The 12565-nt window shown below is 39.6% G+C and overlaps 1 protein-coding gene across 5 annotated transcripts in view; it reads left to right on the forward strand.

Annotated features, from left to right (window-relative positions):
• BICD2 (BICD cargo adaptor 2) overlaps nucleotides 1-12565 on the forward strand; it is a 123305-nt gene that overhangs the window by 57223 nt on the left and 53517 nt on the right. Inside the window, exon 1 of one of the 5 annotated variants that reach the window (XM_042451016.1) lies at nucleotides 3010-3135. The exons of the other annotated variants lie outside the window; for them this stretch is intronic. The gene's annotated coding sequence lies outside the window, so the exon portion shown is untranslated. Of the gene's footprint in view, nucleotides 1-3009; nucleotides 3136-12565 lie in introns of those variants that run through there. 5 annotated transcript variants of the gene reach the window in all.

Genomic DNA, 12565 nt, shown 5'->3' on the forward strand with positions numbered 1-12565 from the left:
AAAAGCACCAAAAATTTTTTCGTAACCCGAAATACCTTCGTAACCCGGAACCAATTATTTAATGGTTTTTTTTCGTAACCCGGAAATTTCGTAACGCGGCGCATTCGTATCCCGGGGTACCAGTTATTGACCAAATCTATGCAAATGCTGGTAGTCATTTTAAAATAGCCGCTTCTTTATCTGATATAAAGGAAGATGGTCCCCCCCCCCCCAAATTCTTTGTTCTTCACTAGACTGCTTCCTGTAATTTTAATTCTGCCAAAGACAGGAAAAGAAAAGAACAGACAACTACCAGACAACCTTTGATCAGAAATACCTTCATTTTAATGGGCTTTATGGCAATTGTACCACAAAGGATCTTGATTATTGATCAGAATTTTAGTATTTGTCAGACAGTTCTGGGACTGACTACTAAAAAAAAAAAGCTCCTCTTGAATGTAATCCTCTGCATACATACCTCTGAGCAAGCTTTATTGGGTACTGAGCTTTACTTCCAAGTAAATAGTCATCAGATTCCACTATTAGCTTCTTTATTTTTATACCACTTTGTTTTGCTTAATGAAGGTAAACTTATAAACATGATTTCCCCCCTTCTCTCTCTCAAGTCTTTCTGAGAACTTTGTCTAGGAGGAATATTTGGATGGAGTATTTTTAAACAGTGGTAATGAGTGATTAGAAGATACACTTGCAGGGCATGCACTAAAGCCTGATTTAACAGCTTGAGATGTTTCTTCTCTTGGACATTACTGTGCCAACCCCAGATTAGTCTTCAGTTTGCAGAAATGTGTGTCATCATAGTATTGACCAGTCTTTGACCCCATAACGATATCATCTTATATATGAACTTCAATCCTTCTGACTATTGGAGTGTGTTACATTTGGGGATGAGATTAATGTTATTTGAAACAAACAAAATAAAAAACCACAACCATTATTATTAATCTTTTGTAGTAACAGATTCTGAATTTGGATTCTTGGGAGAAATGTTAACTTTGTGTCAGGAAAGTTTTGTTTGTTTTTATTTTAATAGCAGGAACACCAAAATGGAAAAACAAACAAACAAACCCCAAATCTAAATAAATTTGGGATCTGCGTTAGGAAGAACAAAGCCTGTCTTAGATTTTTAAATCTGTTCCTATAGACACAAGGATCTGGATTGCAAAGATTGCTACTTTTATTTTCTCACATAAAGAGAACTGAATTTTGTAATTTAACCAATTACAATTTTACAATTTCACATCTGAACCTTATTTTTGGGGAAATCAGCAGTTTGTTTATGTTGGTTGAATTTCCTTTGTTTAGGCCTGAAGATGCAGACAAGGTGCTTGGCCCAGTTTAGCTAGTCCTGTTATGGTCAATGCTTGCCCTTCCTAACTTAGCATTTGTTTTGCTGTTGGTACATTTTTTCATCTCTCTTGGATCCCTGAACTAGGACTGTAACATGGTGCAGATTCATATAGTGTCTACCGTATGGTAAGATACAGAGTAGGATATGGCTGACTAGAGTTCTGTACAGTAGGGGTGTATCCACACTACAAAATTAAAGCTAGCTGACACCATTTTAATTGCCATGAATCTATCCTATAGAACCCTGGGATTTATAGTTTGGTTAGAAACCAGAGCTGTTTGACAGACCAGCCTGAATACCTCACCAAACTATAAAATCTAGAATTCCACAGGATGGAGTTGTGACAGTTAAAAGTGGTGTCAAACTACTTTAATTCTGCAGTGTGGATAACACTTTGGTGTTTGGGGTTTCCTTCTGCCTTGTTTTTCTGTGCGTTCAAGTCATTTCTTACTTATGGTGACCCTAAGGCAAACCTATCGCAGGATTTTCTTTGCACATTTCTTCAAAGTGGCTTTGCCATTGCCATACTCTGAGGCTGAGAGAGTGTCATTTGCCCAGGGTCACCCAGTGGGTTTCATGGCTAAACTGGGATTTGAACCCTGGTCTCCAGAGCCCTCCAGAAACCACTATACCATGCTGGCCCCTCAATCATAAATTAATGATTTAGTTTCTGAGCTTTTTTATTTTAATTTAATTGCTGGTACAGTAGATATACAGTATTACCAAAAGTAGTCTTGCTGTAATGGTGTCTTTAGTTATGGCCACAGCCAAGTCCACAAAATATTCTTCATGGCTTCAGACGTGTCACACCAGTGTCTTTATGCCTTTGTAAGCCAGCCGAGCAAATCATTGCCTCTGTGGCCTCTTCCAATGAGCTTGCTTCACTGACTCTTTTGTTCTTACATGTGAACACATGTTCCTCGGTATTACGTTGGCAGACTCTGGCATCTACTTCAAAAACTGGATGACGTCTTAATGTACTGCTGCACGTCCACAGTTGTCTATGAAATATGGGACAAACATTTTATTATACTGACATCCATGGCATTCTTTGGACAAATGGTTGTTGGCCTAGTTTGTATTTGCAAACGAGAGGGAAAGTATCTTTTTTCCTTTCCTGAGACCTCTAGCAATAAACATGTGAAAATGAAATGTATAGTACTGAATGCGTTAGAATTCGACTGCTCTTCCTCCTCGTATGTGCAATTGCAAATGCACATACTTTTGTTAACTGCTCTTGATCACATTTCTGCTGCAGATTGTTGCTCAGATAACCATAATTCTGGGCTAACGGTGCTATATTGTTCCATTCACTTGAAGTTGCAAAACTACTCTCGCCTCCTGAGCAGAACCTTCACCCTACTTGAGAAACCTGCCTCTTCTCCTGCCCAATCAACCAGTACAATCCATATTATAATATGCCACAAGCAGAGATCATGGGCCTTTGATAGAATGCAGTGCAATACTGTGATCCCACCTTAATTGATATGGTTGCATGCTGGGGTTTGTAGTTTGGTGACACACTAGTGCTGTCTGGCTGAGAATTCTAAAATGCTCCTCCCTAAACTGCAAATCCCAGGTTTCCATGGGATGTTGTCATGACAGTTAAAGTGGAATAATAGTTTTGTAACTATAGTGTGAAAGGCCCCAGGTGAGAAGAAAAGGGGATTGTGAAACAAATAAAAGATGTCTCAAACTAGTGAGCTGAACATTACAGAAAATGCAAATATGTAAACACACCATGTCTTGAGTTTCAACAAAACAATGAACAAGAGTCTCCTCAAAGGGTAAGTTTTGTATTTGGGTGGAGATGGAGTGCAACTGCACTTTAAAGAAATTCTAATGTGGTATCAGCAGTTTACAGTGTGCCCGTGCCATACGCAGGTGCACCATACACAGCTTTAACTTTATGAGGAAGGTTAAGAAACCATAAGGAGAATGGCGTGTGCCATATGCAGGAATGCTCTCCTGTTGAAATTAATGGGATTTGAGCTTACATGTTTTTCCCCTTACGTGGGGGGTGGGTGGTCCGGAATGGATCCCGTGTAAGGGGAGGGCCCACTGTATTTTTATAGATAAGGCAATGGTGCAAGTAGTGTAAACTGCCAACCATAGTATAGGTAAACTCCTTATTTCTTTGCCTTTGTGTTTAGTATGCAACCTGAGCTGTGCTCTAAGGCATACTCTTTGTTTTTATGGTCAGATTTATTGCAACTAGCCACAGTGGACATTATGGTGTGATGTAATGCAACTAGCCACAGTGGACAATTTGGCATCTCCTGATCACTGTAATAACCCAGGTCTGCTTGGCTAGGAGCAGTATTGTCTGGTAGAACCTTAGCAAATCATGTGGAGACTGCTTTGCATTATGCATGACAGCCTGACCCATTTGCTGGCAAATCTGTTTGCAGGGCTGGGCCGGGCCAGTCACGTGCCTACTTGCTGCCTGTGAGATTGTGTTGGCAAATAAAGCCTTCTAACCTCAGAGGTGCTCACAAGCACTGCTTGCCTTAACAGCACGTCTGTTGTTCAGTCATTAGGAAAGAGTTGTCACAGGGTGGGGGTGGGGGAGAATACTGGAATTATTCCAAGCAAGAAATCTGTAAAGCCCTCAAAGTGTGTGTTCTGTTCAGCTGATGGAGCCATCAAATAGTGGCTCCGATTTCCAGCCTTTGATTTTATGTTAGCTTTTTTGAAGTAGAGAATATGTGCTGTCAATACCTACACATGTGTTTTGTGAGCAGGACAAAAAGAGAGAAGGAGATTGTGAAAAAATGGGGGAGGGTCAATTGGGAAAGAGAGAATGAAGGGCTAAGAAGATTAGTATAGAATTATTCTGTTGGCTTTAATTTTTGGTCTTATAACTATTTGTGTCCTTTTTAGCAATATCTTGACACTGACATTGAAAATTGTGTAGGTTGCAAAGATGGAAGGGATTGCACTCACAGCTTTTGTTCAGTAGTGAAGTTCCCATATGAGATGCCTTCACACAAAAGCTAAAGTTGCACTGGTGTGATCTTGCAAGTATTTTTCAGCATTGCATCTCAAGATATCCGATGTATGTGTGTGTGTGTGGGGGGGGGGGGGAGGGCTTGCAATTTTATTAATTTGTTTTGTTCTGCCAGTATGCCAGGGACTGGCACCATATTTGCACATAGGTTTTCATGGTTCCTTTCTTTTCTGGTAATGCATCAAGGACCAGCAACCAGTCCCTTGTTGAGTGACACTACTTTAAGCAGCACTGTTTTACAGAGCAGGAGGATAGAGGAGCAGGAGATGTGGATCCAGGCCTGGGCCAAAGTGTATTAAACCATCCTTTCCCAATGCTGGTGCCTCCTGTATGTTTGGAACTCTCGTTTTCACCATACCTGTCAATTACTGATAATGGTTGGAACTGGTGGGAGTTAATAGTCCAAAACATTTAGAAGCTACCAGGAAGAGAAGTGCTACAGCAAAGTATCTGCCTAGCTATTAGCCCTTAATTTGTTAGGTTAGGAAAGAATTGCAGTAGTACAGCTCTCTGCTGTAGTAAACTGAGGACATACTCGTAAACATTCTTCAAAGCCAAACAGATACTCCCTGTGTGCTCTCTACCATACTGATGAACTATCACCTGTCCAAAATGAACCATGGCAATATTTTTTTACATGACCTTCGAATGAAATCAATATACTATGTTCTTTTAGTATATGAGAGGGAGCCCCTAATTATTGCACTGATAAGTGGAACAAGGTGGCATAGGACACTATGCATTAATTCTATCCAGATCAGTTTGCATTTGGTCACCAGAGACCCAAAGTAATTATTGGTTGATGACTAGATAGTGGCCCAAGTGAGCAAAACTGATGACTTCAGGGAAGTTGCTTGCAGACAGATGTCCACACCAAAACAACCCTAGGGATTTAATTTTAATGGTAGCCTGACCGTCTGGGGCTTGCTTTTTTCAGATCTGGAGCTATGCCAGAAAAAGCACAGCAAGCCTAAATGACCTAATGATACCACCTTTCTCTTTTATAACATATTGTTGTACAATCAAAAGATAGTAAATCATATTTTTTCTCTCACCCCCCCCCCCAAATTTTCATTTCTTTGTTTCTGTTTTGGGAGAATGGAAGACTATCTGATTTTTACAATCATATCATTCACATGTTTTAAACCACCCTCATACATATTTGCCTGTACAAAGAGATCACAGCTCTGTGATGTAATAATAGTAGTAGTAGTAACAACAACAAAAATAATAATTAATAAATAAGCAAATAAATAATTTATTACATGCCTCTCCCCAAGGCTCGAGGCAGGTAGAGCACATGCTACCCATTGCAGAACATCTCAGGCTCAACACAAAGGAGCTCAGGTAGCAGAGTTGAGGAAGATCTTTGTCTGGTTTCTTGGTGAGCTTTTGTTGGGCTCAGTGGTTGGATGTCAGAGCTTGGGAAAGTTACAGCTCCCAGAATTTACAGAAAACATTGCCAGAGTGATTCATTGAATTGCACTTAATTGAATTGAAGTGTGAAAAGTAATTTTTCTAAGTTGTGGCTGGGGCGGCCTGTACCCACCCCTTTCCCCCACGGATTGGGTCCTCAGCTGCCACAGCGGCAGCCCTGAGGCCCCGATCCGCCGCTTTTCCAGGCCGTGAGGAAGCGGCAAAAGGCCGCTTCCCTGCAGCCTGGAAAGGGGTGTCCTTGGGGCTTCATGCCCCAAGGACACACCAACAGCGGCGGGGAAAGGGAGAAAGGGGCCACTCAGCCCCTTTCTCCTTTGTGTCACTGGTGCAGCCATGCAGCGGCGCAAGGGCGTCACATGTGCAGCGCTCCATTTGGAGGCGGCATGTGTGTGATGTAATCATGGCTGTCCCTGTGTGTGCAGGGTGCCGCCATGATTACACCCCCGTCACATGATTACACCCCCGTCACATGCTAGGGGTGAGGCCAGCATGGACGCTGTGTCCTCGGCCAACCCCTAGCACGTGACAGCGGCGCCATATCTGGCAGTCTATAAACCACCAACGTTTACATATTTGGTGTAAGAAGATACTTGCCAACCTGGGTGTGAACAGAATATTGCAAAATATTTAAAAATGAAATCTGTGCATAAAAAAAATAAACAATATTGAACATTCTGCAGAATTATCTATTAACCAGTATTTGAATACTCTGCTTTGGGATTTGAAATCTGTAAGTTGCTGAAAAGTCTTCCTTTTACTGAAGTCTTATAAGTGGAATAAAGTAGACCTGGCAAAAGACTGTTCTCAAAAGAAAGATGTTTACAGTAGTTTCATAATTCAACATGATTATCATGCTCATCATCAATGAAACTTTTGCTCTTCTTTTCCCTTGGAGTGGGGTGCTGAAGGTCTGATGTAGTAACATAAGATTATCATGGAGAACCATAGGTGAGAAAAGCAATGTAATGAATACCATGGTCTGTGTCTGTGGAAATGCCCAGTGTGGTTGGAAAAGGACAGTGAAATGCTGAACTGTGTTTAGAAGTAGCCTTATCCCACAATTTTTTTGTAAGCTTGTGTGCACACACTTCCTCTTTGGGCACTTGGTTTGAAACCTTTTGCTTTTTAAAATGTTAATACCATTGGGTGTTACCCAAAACTGGATAATGGAGATGAAGATACATTTCCTTTAATTTGTAAACAGTTGCTATTTGTGCATAATGCATAATGCTCGGAAGAATCAATCAGTTTTTAACTAAAGTGTTGATTGAGAATGATTTTATCTGTGGGAGAAAGGGAAGGAAAAATATATTACTAGAACAAAAAGATATTACTAGACAAGGAGGGAAGGTGCATCATCTGTCATTGCTTGGTGTGATAGTCTGAGTTTAATAAATGGATTTTCCTTGACACACAGTATAATGGAGGAAAGAAATCTGCATATTTCAAGCTCCACCTGACTACTAGTCCTGTCAAGAAACACATCAGTGACTTTAAGTTCACAGCAGGATGCATAATCAGGCTGTAATTGCTGTGCCAGAAATATCATTAAAATAAGCTTAATAAGAAGGAAGCAAATGGTTGGTTTTAGAAAAATTCCACTAGTCAACACCACTCGACTTAATGGTCTAAAATGTTCTTTAATTGTTGTAATGTTTAAACTTGTTACAAACATGTAGTATTGAATCTTGTATTAACCTACAAAGACCACAGGAGGTTGAGAACAAAATGGTTCCAACCCCAGAGTTTTTTTGTGTGCTATTTTAATTTTATTTACTGGAAAGAAACTTTAGCATTTGAAAGATTTCAGCCTAATAATGCACTAATATTACTAAATAATGCGCTAAAGTTACAATGACAGTGCTTGCTCACAAGATGCAAAAGGTTAATGGTCAGGTTCAAATCTTGAATGAAGAAAATGATGCAAGTTTTAAAAATTGACCTATCTTCAAAATGCATTTGTGGAAATGCATACCCCCCCCCCCCAAAAAAAATCCATCATTCTGAGGGTTCTGGTCTGGACAGCATAAAACAGGGCATGATGTGTATGTGTCAGGATTTGGATATATGTGACAGAGTTTGGGTACCTGTGGGATGTAGGCACCATGATGCAGTAAGGCAGACACCCTCTTACATATGGAACAGTCTGCACAAATGTATGGCTTTTTGTTATATGAAACTTTTGATATTCAGTTCTGATGATAGATAACAATGGTTTTTGCAACAATGGTTTTATATGCACATCTGCAGTTTACACACACACCATTTTGTACACAAGAATGATACCTGTGCAGCTGACCAACAGATTTCTTTTTGTGAATTGCTAATATTACAGAAAACAAGAGCTAACAAACTTTAGTCACATAAATCAACATGTGTAAATAGCGACTGTGTACGTCTTGCCTGTTTTTCAAAGAATTCAATAAAATAAAACCATATGTTTGTTAAAACAGCAACAATTTGAGGTAGCCATTTACAACATTTGAAAGGAAGAATGAAGGAGTTTGCTTTGCCATGGCAACATTTCTTTACAAGTTCAAATGGGCTGATACACATGAGAAAAGAAACTGCTTATGATTAGTGTATGATTTATGAGATTCAATGGAGTGGCAGAATTTCAGTCAGTGTGACATCTTAGAAACAGATCCCATGGACCCCCATGAAAGGTGGAAAGCCTTTAGACCTCTGAATTGATTTCACAATAAACAACCAGATTTCATAACAAAGACATAAAATAATAGGTTGGATTTAGTGGTATTGTTTCCATACAGCTAGCATTGTGACTGGTGCTCTAAGAAGGACACAGGGTTTGAACAGCCTACCCCCCCCCCCCCCCAGCAAAACAATCTTATTGCCTGTTGGATTACAGCAAATGATGATTTTCTTTCGCACTGTGTGCCCATGCTTTATAGTGCAATTTAATTTATATTTACACTTTAGGAAAGCTGCTTTGTATGCATGCTGTAATGTTATGTATTGGTTAAGGGTACACATTTGTGGAAAATATTTTTACTGGGGGAAATGTTTGTAACACTTCAAGTGTCTTTTTTGTTGTACAGTAATTAGATTAAGCATTTGTCCTGAAAATTATAGAATCCTAGAGTTAGAAGGGCCTTCATGGACCCTTGAGTCTAATCCCCTGCTCAGTGCAGGATTGCCAGGTAAAATATTCCCAGCAGGTAGCTGTCCAGCCTCTTTTTGAAGAATCTCAAAGAAGGCGACCCCGTCGCCTCTCTAGGCTATTGGTTCCATTGCTGAACTGCTCTTATTGTCAAGATGTTCCTTCTTATGTTCAATTGATATATACTATCCTGTAACATCAAAAAATTAGACCCTTTGAGGCAGCAGAAAAAAGCCTGTCTCCTAGCCTCTTTAACAGCTCTTGTGGTATTTAAAGAGTGAAAAGCATATCACCCCTCAGTCTTTTCTTCGCCAAGTTGAACATGCCCAGCTCCTTCCACCTTCCTTCCTGTATTTTGTTCTCCATACCTCTAATCTTCCTTCTTGTCCTTTTCTGAAATTTAAAAAAAAATGAATACTTTACAATAAAAGTTTTAAAACAATTAAAAACATTGAAGTAAAAACAGTATAAAATTACATATGAAAAAGGGGGAGAAGGAGGGGGAGGAACTAGAACATACACCCCATATATAAACCACATTATTCCAGATGAGGCCTGACTACCACAGAGACTGCTACTTCTTTTCACTTGGAAACCATGCTGCTGTTAATGCAAGCTAAACTAATAGTGTGGCATGGTGGTTTGAGTGTTGGACTCAAACTCTTCTCCAATCTCCCCCAGTACAGAGAATGACTGATGCCATAAAACATTCCAGCTCAGGAGACCAGGGTTTGATTTTAAGCTTAGCCATGGAAACCCACTGGGTGACCTTGAGCAAGTGACATGCTCTCAGCCTCTGGGAAGGCAATGGGAAACCTCCTCTGAACAAATCTTGCCAAGAAAACTCCTGGTCTCCAGAGTTGTAGTCTGTTGTTCAGATCTTTACATGACACAGGCTCTCTTGATAATTAAAAACTCTGACTAAAATATGGCCACTGGAATAGAATAGTTTTGGGAACAAGCAGCAGCCAGGGGGTGGGGCAGGGCTATTTGGAGATATATCTTTGGATGCTGTTCCATATCTTGGAGTCCAAAACTAAAAAGTCCCTTCTGTATCTCAGTGACTGCTGTGCTGATGAGAAAGGTCAAAAATTGAGTAGACCCCAACTCTTTAACATTTTTAGAGGCCTTGGGCATTAGGCTTATAAGCAGCTTTGTACAGCTGAAACTCATTTGACAGCAACTTGCACAGATGGCATTTTACTTTCTGTCTGAAATGTGACACTTTTTAATTTCCCTTGGGGCTGCTTTGTGAACCTGTCTAGTATTTCCTTAGTGGATATCTGCCTGTGGTTTCTTTGATTTGCTTATCTGTAATCGAATTTGATCTGAGAGGAGCAATAAAATTTGATCTGAGAGGAGCAATAAATTGCTATCTTAAATACAAGATGGAGCAGACATGTTTGGTCATACAGTATGTTCCAGTCCTCCTTTATTCAATAGTTACTATATCAGTAGATGCCCCCTACCTAATATGCCAAAGTAATGAAATCCTGAGGCCTAGTTTTTGCATGTTGGAAATAAATTTCCTCCAGTGATGACAGATACAGTCTGAAAGGCTGGAATGTAAATGGCTAATGGAAAACTTGATAGATAGATTGATTTAACAACGTGGTTTGTTTGGAAAAGAAGGAAATGCTGATTTGCCCTTGACTGGACTGAAAAATATCTTTAGGGATCAAGATCCAATTTTCATCTTGGAGAATCATATCTGGGAAAGCTTCTGCTGAAAATATTTTTGGATTGCAGAGATATGGCCTAAAATAGAAGAAAACAAGGGATAATTTAGATAGAGAAAACAGAGGACAACAAAGGATAATGAGGAGTGGGGAAAGTGAAGCATGGTTGTTCCATGTGACCTTCAGGCCATTTTTAAGGTCTCCAGGGGGTCCTGTCTCTCTGTTTTTATTTCTGATTTTTTTAAAAATTCAAAATGCCCCCCAAAACATTTATGTGGCTATTGAGGCAATTGTACCATTTTTTTCCTTTTACCTCCTGGGGCTTTTCAGACCTATGCAGCCCTTGTTTTTCAACATTGGAAATAACTTCTACATCCAGACTTGAGGTGTGTGTGGACCTACACCAGCCTAAATAAGGCAAAGAGTACATTAAAAGAGGGTGCAAGGAGAATTCTGATTTTTTTAAAAGTAAAAACAATTGGAGTGGGTGGTAACTTTGTTAGGAGAATGCAGTCCTCTGAATTCCAGTGAGCAGTTTCTTGATTGACAGTTGCTCAATAGATGCTTACTCCAGATGTAGACAGAACAGTTTTACAGTTGGCCCTTCATATCCATGGATTTTTATACACGGATTCAAGCATACACGGTTTGAAAATGTTCCAAAAAAGTATGCATTTCAAATGTCAAACCTTGATTTTCCATTTTTTATAAAGGACACCATTTTGCTCTGCCATTATATTTAATGGGACTTGAGCATACACGGATTTTGTTATACACTGGGGATCTTGGAACCAAACCCCAGCATATAACAAGGGTCCACTGTATTTAAAATCTCTGGAAGTCCCTATATTCTTCCTCCTGTCAATATTTGTAACAAAGTACATTTCCTTCCAGACACTCCTCACTCAAACACTCCCTCTCACTGTAATCTGTAATGGACACATCATTCCTTCTCTCAAAACAATGGTATAAAAAAAGAGGATGTGGAGACAAAGAAACAATTTTAGTAAGGGACACTCAACAGGATGTCTCAGTTCAGCAAAATAAGATTATTCTACTTTGCATTTCACCTTCTAAGCAGGTGAGAAAGACACCCAGAAGCCATCTAAGAAAGAAAGACAAATTTATACGTGCAGATTAAAATCTTTAAGCGGAAGGCCATTCCTCAAGGTTACAAATTTATACCAGGCAGGCAGTAAATCCTATGAATATGTTTACAGAATGCAATAAGAGCAGTGACTCAGTGTTGACACTCACCATTTTAATATTTAATACCCCTAAAATTAAATCCCTTAAATATTAGAGGAGTCTCTACATTTTCCTTGATATTAAGTTTGTGTGTGTGTGTGTGTGTGTGTGTGTAAGTGCTTTTTGTAAGGTTAGATTTTAATTGCTATTTTTGTTGGGAGGAATTCATCAGGAAAATTCCCCTGCAGAAGTTTTGTTTCCTTAAAAAAAAAATCTAACTTTATACCTAAAAGGCTCATTCCCTGTGCTATTGCAGGCATGTCACATATGATGAAATTATTGCATAATAGACACAATCAGATTTTTCTGGATAATTTTGGGCCCAAACAGACAGGCCAAAACAACGCTGCTTTGGGTCACTTTGGAAGTATGCTATTTAAATGATGCATGCATCCTAAGAGTCCGGACGCCTCTTAAGATGCATATGTCATTTAAACAGCATACCTCCAAAGTGACCTAAAGCAGCTTTATTTTGGCTTGTCTGTTCAGGCCCTTTGTCACTTGAAGCCCTGCATTTCTTTCAGCCTAGATGGTGCAGGGAGAAGAAATACATCCTTATGATTCAAACAATAGGGCCATCATTCTTGGTCTTTCCACTGTCCTAGTGATTTCACTATCAGCCCTACTGTACTATGGTACTTTCACTCCACTTCTGCTTTCTAATAAACTTGTTTATTTTCACTAAACAGTAGTAGAGCTGGGCCTCTCCCCAGTAGTATACC

Source organism: Sceloporus undulatus, chromosome 2 (genome assembly GCF_019175285.1).
Source record: "Sceloporus undulatus isolate JIND9_A2432 ecotype Alabama chromosome 2, SceUnd_v1.1, whole genome shotgun sequence".
Taxonomy (NCBI): domain Eukaryota; kingdom Metazoa; phylum Chordata; class Lepidosauria; order Squamata; family Phrynosomatidae; genus Sceloporus; species Sceloporus undulatus.